Source organism: Zingiber officinale, chromosome 11B, assembly GCF_018446385.1.
Source record: "Zingiber officinale cultivar Zhangliang chromosome 11B, Zo_v1.1, whole genome shotgun sequence".
In the NCBI taxonomy this organism is placed as follows: Eukaryota; Viridiplantae; Streptophyta; class Magnoliopsida; order Zingiberales; family Zingiberaceae; genus Zingiber; species Zingiber officinale.
This window is the reverse complement of record NC_056007.1, coordinates 50,538,334-50,551,004: the sequence shown is the minus strand read 5'-3', so window position 1 is coordinate 50,551,004 and position 12,671 is coordinate 50,538,334.

Below are 12,671 nucleotides of genomic sequence, written 5' to 3'. Positions count from 1 at the left end.
AAAAACTCTCCTCTTAGATCCTCCACTTGAAGAACTTAGAAGCTTGGACCTAGATTTCTTGATCTTGGCCAAAACTTGAAAGAAGGAAGGAGAAGTTTCAGCTAGAGGAGAAGAGGAGATGAAAATTAGGTTTTTAATCTCATCCATCCCCTTTTATACTAAGAGAATGTTGGAGCATCTCTTCACATATAATCTACATATAATGAATTGTTTCATATTGCTCATGTGATGCTTTACCACCACCTAATGGCTACTTAAACAAATCTCAAGTAAGAGGTCTCGGGTTCAAATCCTAGCCCGGATCATTTATAAATATATTTTTATTTCTTTTCTTTTTGCTCTTTTGGAAAAGAGAAAATTTACGGATGTCACAACTCAATTATTTGTATATCTAATATCTCATTCATAAACTTATATATATTATCTTTTAATGCTCTATATTTCTTGCTATATATTATAGGTCATTAGATGTGATATCTATCTGTTGGACCCCATGATAGTTTTGATGTGATCAACCAAGTTGGTTAGGTCCTGCTGTGTTTGATCCCTGTGTCTGAGTGTGCAGGAGCTTAGGAACACAGGAAGTCAAGCGGAAGACGCAGCTAGCGAGAAGGACGGCAAGGGAAGGGAGCCGACGGGCTCAGTGCGTCCGAAGGACGAGAGAGCTGCGGAAGAGTACTCTGGTGGGCGTGAAGAGCGTGCGTGGCGTTCGAGGGACGTTAAGCCGGAAGGAAGGCTGCTCGAGGAAAAGGCCGGGAATTGGGTTCGGGTGAGCCCTATTCCGGTTGGCCGCAATCACCTAAAACAACGGAGCGTCGAAAGCTGAAGAAACCAGGCTGAAAAGTGTGCTGCCAGCTTGGAGGCGCCTCCAGAAGGCTTGGAGGTGCCTCCATCATGAAGGCGCCTTCAACCCTGTTTAAGGCGCCTCCATCATGAAGGCGCCTTCAACCTTGTTGAAGGCGCCTTCAACAGGTCAGTTTTGACCGTTTGTGTGCGGATAAAGTTTTATCCGCTGACCGAGCTGGAGGTGCCTTGAACCTTGTTGGAGGCACTTTGGACCCTCGGGATAGACTTTCCAAGAGCTATAAAAAGGCCCCTGGAGCTAGGAATTATTCATTCATTCAAGCTTTCAATTCCTAGCAACTTGTGAGTTCATTAAGTGTGTAAAAAGGCTTCTCCGCCTACAGTGAAGGAGACTCTACTAGTGCGATCTTCGATTGTCCTTGATTAACAACCTCCTTGGTTGTAACCAGGTTAAACCTCGGTCTCCCGTTTTATTTCTATCTTTAATTTTATATAGTTGCTAGTTATTTTTATTGCTGCACTTATTTCTGAGTTGAAATCCGAGGAGGGTATTTTTATTTTTTATTTTCAGCAATTCACCCCCCTCTTGCCGGCCTCTGCTACTCCAACAAGTGGTATCAGAGCCTGATCGCCTCAGAAGGACTAACGCCAACTGAAGCACTACGATCAAGATGATGGCCGGAGCGAACATCCATCCCCCGAAGTTCGACGGAGACTTCGCCACATGGAAGCGCAAAATGGAGGTATTTTTTAAAACGGATTTTGATATTCTTATTACAATGAAATATGGTTTTGCAGCGCCGAAAGACAAAGAAGAAAACACATGGAGCAAGAAGGAGCAAGCCGATTTCGTCGCCAACGGAAAGGCGAAGTTCCACCTGCTCAGTGTGCTGCCACCACAAGAAGTAAATCGGATCGGAAGCTACGACTCAGCGAAAGATCTCTGGGAAAAATTCCTGGAGCTACACGAAGGTACTTCCGAAGCGAAGCTAGCGAAGCGTGACATCCTCCGGAACCAGTTAACGAACCTCCGGATGAACCAAGGCGAGAAGGTAGCGCAACTCCAAGCGAGAATCAAGGAGCTAATAACGCAACTAACGAACCTTGGAGAAGAGGTAACCAACCGGGATTCCATCCGATACGCGCTCAATGCCTTCCCGAGAACTCCGGAATGGGCCTCCTTAGTAGATGTGTATTACATCTCTAAGGACCTCGAGGTAAGTACTTTAGAACAATTATTTTCCACTTTTGAACTTCACGAATCTCGAGTTTCAGAACCCAACGGAGCAGAGAAGACAAGTCAGAACATTGCCTTAAAGGCAAAGCTGAACAGTTCTAACTCCGAAGCCTCAGTCGACGAATCCGAAGTGGCACTACTGGTAAGACGCTTCAATAAGTTTTTTAGTACTAACAAATTTAAATCGCAGAGTCATCATCGAAAGAAGAGGACGGTTCGCTGTTACAACTTCAACGAAGAGGGGCACATCAAAGATGACTGCCCAAAGCTAAAGAGAAAGGAGAAAGAAAGGGAAAAGTCAAAATACAAGAAGCTAGAACCCTCCAAACACAAGAACCTAATGGCAACGTGGGATAATTCATCATCCGCCGAATCGAAAGTCGAAGAATTCTCGGGACTAGCACTGATGGCCAACCATCAGCAACAAGAAACGTCTAGCTCAGAGATGAGCATCGACGAAGGGGGAGGAACGTCAGAAGAAAGCAGCAGTGAAGGGGGAGCGTCACCTGATCAGGTAAGTAAGGTACGTAATCTAACCTCGTCAGAGTCATTTCAATTTATTAAATCACTTTCTAAAGATTTATTCGAATTAGAAAAAGAAAATAAAGAATTAAAAAAGAAATTAGCAAAAGCATGTCCACTTGAAATGTACGATAGTATGAAATCAGAAAATGAAAATTTAAAACTAGAAATTGAAAAATTGAAAAATGATGCATGCTTAAAGAAATTTCTGAAGTCAAAAATTAGAATTTATGGTAAATTAAATTGGTATATAAGGAAGCACCAAGGGCAACTTAGGAAAATACCAAGAAACTATGTACCCCCTAGATTTTTGAATAATCCTGTAGGAAGAAACCTCTATTGGGTTCCAAAATCTGTGCTTAATTAATCTTTCAAAAATTAAAAGCTTACAGTGAGAAAATTAAACATTGAAATTCTTTATGGAAGCTTTGTCTAAGGAAGTGGTTGTTGCTCCAATAACCAAGAAGGCCTAGTGCCTCGCCACGACCTGGAAGCTAAAATATTGAAAGAAAATGTTTAATTAACTTTCTAAAAAAGCATTAAACAAGAATTAAATAATGCTTTGAAAGTTTATCAAATGTTTGTTAAAATTAACAAAAATTCCTTAGAATTTTTTTAAAAAAATTCTAACTTAATTTTTTGGGTTAGAAATTTTTTTGGAAAATTCTAAAAAATCATTCACTTGACTTAGAATTTTTTTTGGAACATTTGAACATTTACTTAGGATTTTATTTACTTAGATTTTTTTTGAAAATTGATTTTAACTTAAGCAATTTTTTCAAAAATTCATTTTTAACTTAGAAAATTTTCAAAATCTTCAATCTTACTTGAAAATTCTTACGACCCCATTTTTACTGTGATCAAAGGGGGAGAGAAAAGTACATGTTTAGGGGGAGTTTTATAAAAAGTGTTGCAATTTTACTAATTGCAAAAAAATGATGCTTAACTTGTTAGTTTAATAATTTTTTCTTTAAAATTACTCTTTATGTCTATTTTTAACCCTAACTTGAACTTGGGTTGATGCACATCAAAAAGGGGGAGATTGTTGGACCCCGTGATAGTTTTGATGTGATCAACCAAGTTGGTTAGGTCCTGCTGTGTTTGATCCCTGTGTCTGAGTGTGCAGGAGCTTAGGAAGACAGGAAGTCGAGCGGAAGACGCAGCTAGCGAGAAGGACGGCACGGGAAGGGAGCCAACGGGCTCGGTGCGTCCGAAGGACGAGAGAGCTGCGGAAGAGTACTCCGGTGGGCGTGAAGAGCATGCGCGGCGTTCGAGGGACGTTAAGCCGGAAGGAAGGCTGCTCGAGGAAAAGGCCGGGAATTGGGTTCGGGTGAGCCCTATTCCGGTTGACCGCAATCACCTAAAAGAACGGAGCGTCGGAAGCTGAAGAAACCAGGCTTTAAAAGTGTGCTACCAGCTTGGAGGCACCTCCAGAAGGCTTGGAGGCACCTCCATCATGAAGGAGCCTTCAACCCTGTTGAAGGCGCCTTCAACAGGTCAGTTTTGACCGTTTGCGTGCGGATAAAGTTTTATCCGCTGACCGAGCTGGAGGCGCCTTGAACCTTGTTGGAGGCGCCTTGGACCCTCGGGATAGACTTTCCAGGAGCTATAAAAATGCCCCTGGAGCTAGGAATTATTCATTCATTCAAGCTTTCAATTCCTAGCAACTTGTGAGTTCATTAAGTGTATAAAAAGGCTTCTCCGCCTACAGTGAAGGAGACTTTGCTAGTGCGATCTTCGATTGTCCTGGATTAACAACCTCCTTGGTTGTAACCAGGTTAAACCTCGGTCTCCCGTTTTATTTCTGTCTTTAATTTTATATAGTTGCTAGTTATTTTTATTGCTGCACTTATTTCTGAGTTGAAATCCGAGGAGGGTATTTTTATTTTTTATTTTCAGCAATTCACCCCCCTCTTGTCGGCCTCCGCTGCACCAACACTATCATCGCAGGATTCTCACACACTCTCTCTTAACAAAAATGGTAAGTTTTTTATGTTATTCATTATGCATCATTTTTTTTTAACTTTATCCTATTTTTCAATTTTTAGAACATCTTTAGATGGTGTGGGCGTAGACGAAGTTCTCATGGTGAGTCAGCAACTAGCAGTGTACCTACATCCCCTAATTAGGTAGGACCTTCACATTCGCCTTCACTAGTACCTTGTCATTACCTTCGCCACACCAGTCGGCAAATTCAATTCCTATCAGATATTCATTTTCTGAGGTGCAAGATATTTGACTGTTTATAGTCTCCTATGGAGATTCATAAGTATACAAATAATATTTTAATTTTTACCTTATATTTTGTAAGTCAAATTATCAAGTAGGATTAAAACTTGGTTTGATTTAGGTCACTCAACTTTTATCAACTTTATTTATTTTTTAATAATTGAGTTCTGATATGCATCAATTAGGTATTTCATTCTATTCCATGCTGGACTAGTATACTTGTCCTCTACTTATTCATCCTCTTATTTTATGAAAACCTCAAAATATTTTGATGTGCTACTTTCTTTTCAACTAGACATTTAGATTAGTGTATGATCATTATTTTATTCTCTCATTTATGAAAAACTATGAAAAATCTTTAATGAGCATCCAATGATACTCTTCATGTGTATAATATATATTAAATAATTAGACTATTGAACCAATGGATTAGATTGGATTGTACTAGTTACAAGACATGGTTAATTATAATTGCTAGCTTGGGGATCTTAAAAATATGGTCACCCCTACCTTCTATTTTTAGACTTTTCTTATTAGTATTGTACTTCATAGTCACCATTGAACATGATAGGTTTTCATAGTCACCATTCGTCATTGGGGATCTAATTATTTAACATTATTTTTTTCTTTTATGATAGGTTCAAAAACTCTGTACCTATGATTCATGATATTAATAGAATTATGAATAATCATTGGTTAGCGGATTCAATGTCTTATTCAAGCACTTCATTATCAACAAAAGAGTTTTGGTGGAGCGAGTTTAAAGTATAAATGATTCATTTTATATCTAAAATAAAAGTATATATATATATATATATATATATATATATATATATATATATATATATATATATATATATATATATATATATATATACTCAATTGTTTTATTTTCTATTCACTAGACATATAATTGGGACCCTAGCTATCAATTGGAAATCAAGAAGATTTTCAAGAAAAAATATGGGGTTCACATCCACCATACTCTGAATCATTCTAAGTCTAGGGGAAAAAGCCACCTTATATCATAGAGGATAATTGGAAAATAGAAGAAAGCAAACAATAGAGTTAACAAAATAGATTAAATCAATCTTATAATTTTGAAAACTCATCTGCTATATATGCAGGAGGTTCTATTAATATCGATGAGTATAAATGCAGATTGATAATTTTTTAACTCTCCTAATAAATTTTTAACTCTTCCAATAATTTTTTTATCTGAGACTATTTCATTCTTTTTAATCGTGTTTTTTTTTACACCAAAGATCTGGGGAAGGAACCTTCATTCATAGAAGCTTTCACCAAAATTTTTACAAAAAAGACAAGTCTTAGAACGAGCCTAGAGCAAAAGCAATGAAGGTTTAGAGTAATTTAATATATATGCATTTCAAAATTATTATTATAATAAATTTATTTTAATTTTATTCATTACAATACTAGACAAATATGATGAGTTCGAGATACTGCAAAGGAGTTCATGTGCTAGTGAGGAAACTGAGTCAACTGTCAGTAATAATATAGATTTATGGCTGGAGATGAGTGGGGGACAAAAAGGGGGAAGGATTTTGACAATGAGTTCTTTAAGCAAAAAATCATAGAGTTTCTCATAAATTTTTTTCCACCCCACCAACAATCGTGACTCAAATCAATAATTTGACTGAAGAGGTTTCACATTTAAAGGGCATAATATTGGAAAGAGATAAAGAAATGAGAGCTATGAACCAAAACCAAAACTTTATTATGAAACACCTTTAGTTAAGTTCGACTCTAAGTCAGATTCCTCCCGATTTAGGTAATAATGGTGGTGATAACAATGGTGATGGTGGCTGTTAGTATTAGCCCTAGTACCAATTATGAGATAATTGACAAGGACACTTTTTATATCATATTTTACTTATTAATAAAAGGCAAAGATGTCTTACTAGATGTCACTCATTGTTTATGTATCTAAAATAGTTTTAAAGTTATTGCCAATGTTATGAGAACCTATTGGGTTACACATAAAGAACATGTTAATTTAGAGATGGGTTCATATGATGAATCATTGGATTAAGTCTAATCCGAATTAGAATCATTGAGTTATACTCAATTAGATCTAACTATTAGATTGAGTCCAATTCGAATTGGACTAATTGAGTCAATTTAAATTTATGATGATTAATGAGTTAGACTCATTGAGTGACTTGATGAATTTGAATTCATCAAGGAAGAGGAGTGTTCAATTTAGAATTGATCATGTATTGGATGAAGAGCAAAAGGTGATCAATTTTGAATTGATCATGCACTGGATGAAGACAAATTTTAATGTCAATTAAGGAAATTAACATTAAGGTAATTTCATGAATGAGTACAATAGGATTTTTGATTAATTTTCATGATGAGATTTTGTGTTCTTGCTCTTCTTCTTCCCTCCTCTCTTCTTTGGCTGAAACCTCCATTGGGGTTGCTAGCACAACCTTGGTTGGTTTTCTTCTCTACTTCATGAGTTCTTGAGACAGACAGAAGGCTTATTCGTGTGGATATTGAAAGAGGCGCAACCACTTAACCGTGTTGAGATCTTTGCTATCAGGAGTTCATGTTTACGCAACAAAGGTGATTCCCTTTAACAAAACTTAGTATATGGTTTTCCTTCACATGTATCTTCTGGAAAGGAACTTTTTTACGTTGTACTTTCTACGTGTTTAGTGCTCTAGTTCCTTACAAAGAGTTACAATATGGATTAGCCAAAGCTAACTCAAGATGTGTTATAATATGGATTTCATGAGATGGGAAAATGAACAAATAATCTTGTTCACCTAATTATACAAGAGTTATATATGATGTAATTGGTAAACATTATTTATCTAAAATATACAAGTCTTGGGGGATTAACCAAAGCTAACTCAAGATAAGATATAATATACATCTTGTCCAATTGGTACACATTGCCTACCTAACTTATACAAGTCTTGGGCGATTAGCCAAATCTAGTCAAGATGAGATATAATATGGATCTTATCTCACTTGAATGTTATTGCTTGGGGGTATAGAACTAGTAGTGTGGGTAAAACCACATCCATAACTTACTCCTACCAAGATTTATAATTCGGTGGGAGAATTATTTAATTAAAGTGCTAATTAAATGATCTAGATATGATACTTATTTCTATATTTTATTATTGTAGATCACCATGTCATCTAGTACGTTGAATACACTCTTTCTGTGATCTGTCATTGATAAGGACAAGCTCAATAGAGCCAATTTCCTATACTAGTACAGGAACTTGAGAATAGTTCTCTAGCAAGAAAGAAAACTGTACGTCCTAGAACAGCTCATTCCTGAAACACCCCCACTACTGCCACTAGAGCTTATAAGAATGCTTATAAGAAGCATCAAGATAATGCATTAGATGTATCATGCCTTAAGCTTGGCACCATGAAGTCTGAGCTTCAGAAGCATCATGAGAATATGGATGCTTATTATATGATTGAATATCTTAGACAACTATATCAAAGACAAGCAAGGCATGAGAGATTTGATATCTCTAAGGCTCTATTTCAATGAAAAATGCAAGAAAGAAGTCCCGTAGGACCTTATGTACTCAAAATGATCAAGTATGTTGAGAACCTACAAAGATTGAGATTTTCACTAGGCTAAGAATTGGCCATTAACCTTATTCTACAGTGTTGCCTAAGAGTTACAGTTAATTTATCATGAATTATAACGTAAATAAAATTGACAAATCATTGCCTAAGATGTTGAGTATGTTGAGAACTGCTGAACTCAACCTTAAGAAGGTAAAGTCAAGTACCATTTTGATGGTGCCAAAGGAAAAAGGTAAATGGAAGCCCAAAGGTATGGGTAAGACCCAAGCCAAAGGCAAGGACAAGACTTATGCATTGAAACCCAAAGGTGAGGTTACGAAGGAAGGAACCTACTTCCACTATGGTGAGACTGGACATTGGAAGTGGAACTATAAGTTGTACCTAGAGGAACTAAAAAGAAAGAGAAGTGAGACTTCTGCCTTAGGTATATATCTTATAGAAGTCAATCTATCTATTTCTTCTTCATGGGTATTAGATACCGAGTGTGCATCTCACATTTCTACTAATGTGCAGAGGTTGAGAAATAGTAGATCATTGACAAAGGGTGAATTGGACCTACGAGTAGGCAATGACGCAAGGGTTGCTACTATAGCTGTAGGAACATAGTCCTTATCTTTACTTACTGGGATTGTTTTAGAATTTGAAAAATGTTGTTATGTGTCTACCTTAACTAAGAACATTAACTCTATTTCTTATTTGGACAAGAAAGATTTTTCATTTGTAATAAAGGACAAATGTTATTTTTGTTGGAACCCCAAGGTTGTTTTGGTGTGATCAACAAGTTAAGTTAGGTCCTGTGTATTTAACCTTGTGTCTAAGTGTACAGGAGCTTAGGAACACAGGTACTCGAGTGGAAGACGCAGCTAGCGAGAAGGACGGCACGCTGTGCGTCCAAGGGACGAGGCGCTGTGGAAGAGTACACCGGCGGACGAGAAGGAAGCGCGCGGTGGTTTCGAGGGACGAAAGCCGGAGCGGAAGATTGCTCGGGAAGCAAGAGACGCAGCTAGCGAGAAGGTCGACGACCGAGGGACGAAGACTGCGGATGAGTACGCTGGCGGACGAGAAGGAAACACGCGGCAATTCCGAGGGACGAGAAGCCGGAGGGAAGCACGCTCGAGAAGACTGGAAGTTGGGTTCGGGTGAGCCCTTTTCCGGAAGGCAGAGATCACCCAAACGAGCGGATCCGGAGCGGAAGAACCGGGACTGAACCAGAGAAGCGGTCCCGGATGAAAAAGTCAACTATGTTGACTTTCGGGGTCCGGGGCGCCCGGAACTGACCGGGGCGCCCGGAACCCTTCCGGGCGCCCGGAACAGTAACTTTGACCAGATCGAGAATTATCTCGATCTGAACGTTGGGGGATAAAATTTATCCCCCCCAGGGCGCCCGGAACCTTTCCAGGCGCCCCGACCAAGGCTATAAATATAGCCTTGGTCCAGAAGCTTTTCATCAGTTCAGAAATTGTAACAACACTTGTGTGCTTCCATTGCTTTGATTAGCTTCTTTCTTTTTGTGCCTACACTGCTGTAAACGAGGCTTCTCCGCCTGAAGGAGTTTTTAGTGCAACAATCTTCCTTGGATTAACAACCTCCCCGGTTGTAACCAAGTCAAAACCGGTGCCTCGTTTTTATGCTTTATTTTCTGCTTAATCTATTTTTTCAAGTGTTAGCTTAATTGTCCGAGAAAGGGTTGTGTTTTACTCAGGGCTATTCAACCCCCCCTTCTAGCCGGCCGCATCGGTCTTACAAGTGGTATCAGAGCCGAGGCGCTTCAGGAGGACTAACCGCCGAACGAAGCAACAAGATGGCCGGATCCAACATCCACGCACCAAAATTCGAAGGGGACTTCGCTAGCTGGAAAAAGCGAATGGAGGTATTTCTTGAAACAGATTATGATTTATTACTAACAATGGAATTTGGCTATGAAGCACCAGAGGGAAAAGCAAGAAATCAATGGTCAAAGAAGGAGCAGGCTGACCACGTGGCAAACAAGAAAGCAGAATTTCATCTGCTAAGTGTACTTCCAACACAAGAAGTCAATCGAGTCGGTACCTACAACTCGGCAAAGGAGCTTTGGGATAAATTCCTTGAGTTACACGAAGGAACATCCGAAGCCAAACTTGCAAGACGGGATTTACTTCGTAACCAGCTTACAAACCTCCGATTTGAAGAAGGTGAAACAATTGCACATCTACACTCGAGGATTCAGGAACTCATCACCAGACTTACGAATCTCGGAGAAGAGGTAAGTAACCGAGATTCGCTAAGGTATGCCCTAAATTCCTTTCCTAGAAACTCAAAATGGGCATCACTAGTAGATGCCTTTTACATTTCAAAAGATCTAGAAAAAAATTCATTAGACGAATTCTTTTCAACTTTTGAAGTGCATGAGTCAAGATGTGCAGGTCCGAAGGAGCCCAAGAATAATGTCGCCCTTAAAGCTTCGAGAGACGAACCTGAGTCAGAATCTTCTCTCGATGACGAGGAAATGGTAATGATGGTAAGACGATTTAAAAATATTTGTAAATCTAGGAAATCTAACCATCCGCAGGGAAGAAAGAAAAGAACCATCCGCTGCTACCATTGCGATGAAGAAGGGCACGTCAAGGACAATTGCCCTAAACTGAAGAACAACGGGAAGGACAAGGGTAAGAAGGCTATCCAAAATCGCAAGGCCCTAAAAGCGACGTGGGACGATACGTCGTCGGAATCATAAGTCAAGGAGTTCTCCAGGCTCGCGTTAATGGCGAGTCATCAAGACGACGACTGCGAATCAAGCTCTTCCGAAATGAGCATCGAAAGCATCAATGAAGGGGGAGCCACGTCCGAAGAGAGCAGCAGTTCAGGGGGAGAAACCGACAACGAGATCGACAAGGTAAGTGAGGTACGATCTCTTCCTCCTAATAAAATGTTTAAATTCATTAAAATTTTAACAAAAGATTGCTGCAAATTAGAAAATGAAAATAAAGATTTAAAAGCAATATTAGCTACATCTTGTCCGTTAGAAATGCTAGATAAATCAAATTTAGAAAATGAAAAATTAAAATTAGAAATTCAAAATTTAATTTTTCAAGTAGAAAATTTGAAAAACTCTGCTTGCTCATCTAAAACCAATTTTAGAAGGTTCAATAATTTGAATTGGTATTATAGATATCACCAGGAACAAATTAAAAATATTTCTAGAAAATATGTCCCTAAAAACTTTTAGTTAATCCAATAGGTTGGAACCTATATTGGGTTCCTAAATCATGCTTAAATTAATTTTAAAAGTAAAATTAGCGCTTTAAGTGAGAAAATTAAATAAAGAATTTCTTTATGAGGCTTTGTCTAAGGAAGTGGTTGTTGCTCCAATAACCAAGAAGGCCTAGTGCCTCGCCACGACCTGGAAGCCAAAATATTGAAATAAATGTTTAATTAACTTACTAATGAAGCATTAATACAAGAATTAATTAGTGCTTGAAAAAGGTTATTCAAAACATTTTATTTCAATTTACCTACTTAGAATTTTTTTTTATTTTTATACTTAGAAATATTCTCAAAAATTATTTTTTCCTAAGTTAAGAACTTTTTTCTTGAAACTAGAAATCTCAGCTTTAATTACTTAGAAAAATTTTCTAAATTTCTTAAAAACTTAGATTTTTTTAGAAATATTTTTTCTAAGTCTTTAACCCTTAGATTATTTTGGAACCCCATTTTTTTTGTGATCAAAGGGGGAGAAGGGAACGTATAAGTCTAGGGGGAGGTAGATAGAATTTAATTTTTTTTCTATCTTTTTGCACTTAAATTGCAATTTAAGTTAATTTACTTAATTCAAGTTTATGTCTATTTTAACCCTAGCTTAACTTGGGTTGATCACACCAAAAAGGGGGAGATTGTTGGAACCCCAAGGTTATTTTGGTGTGATCAACAAGTTAAGTTAGGTCCTGTGTATTTAACCTTGTGTCTAAGTGTACAGGAGCTTAGGAACACAGGTACTCGAGTGGAAGACGCAGCTAGCGAGAAGGACGGCACGCTGTGCGTCCGAGGGACGAGGCACTACGGAAGAGTACACCGGCGGACGAGAAGGAAGCGCGCGGTGGTTCCGAGGGACGAAAGCCGGAGCGGAAGATTGCTCGGGAAGCAAGAGACGCAGCTAGCAAGAAGGTCGACGACCGAGGGACGAAGACTGCGGATGAGTACGCTGGCGGACGAGAAGGAAACACGCGGCAATTCCGAGGGACGAGAAGCCGGAGGGAAGCACGCTCGAGAAGACCGGAAGTTGGGTTCGGGTGAGCCCTTTTCCGGAAGGCAGAGATCA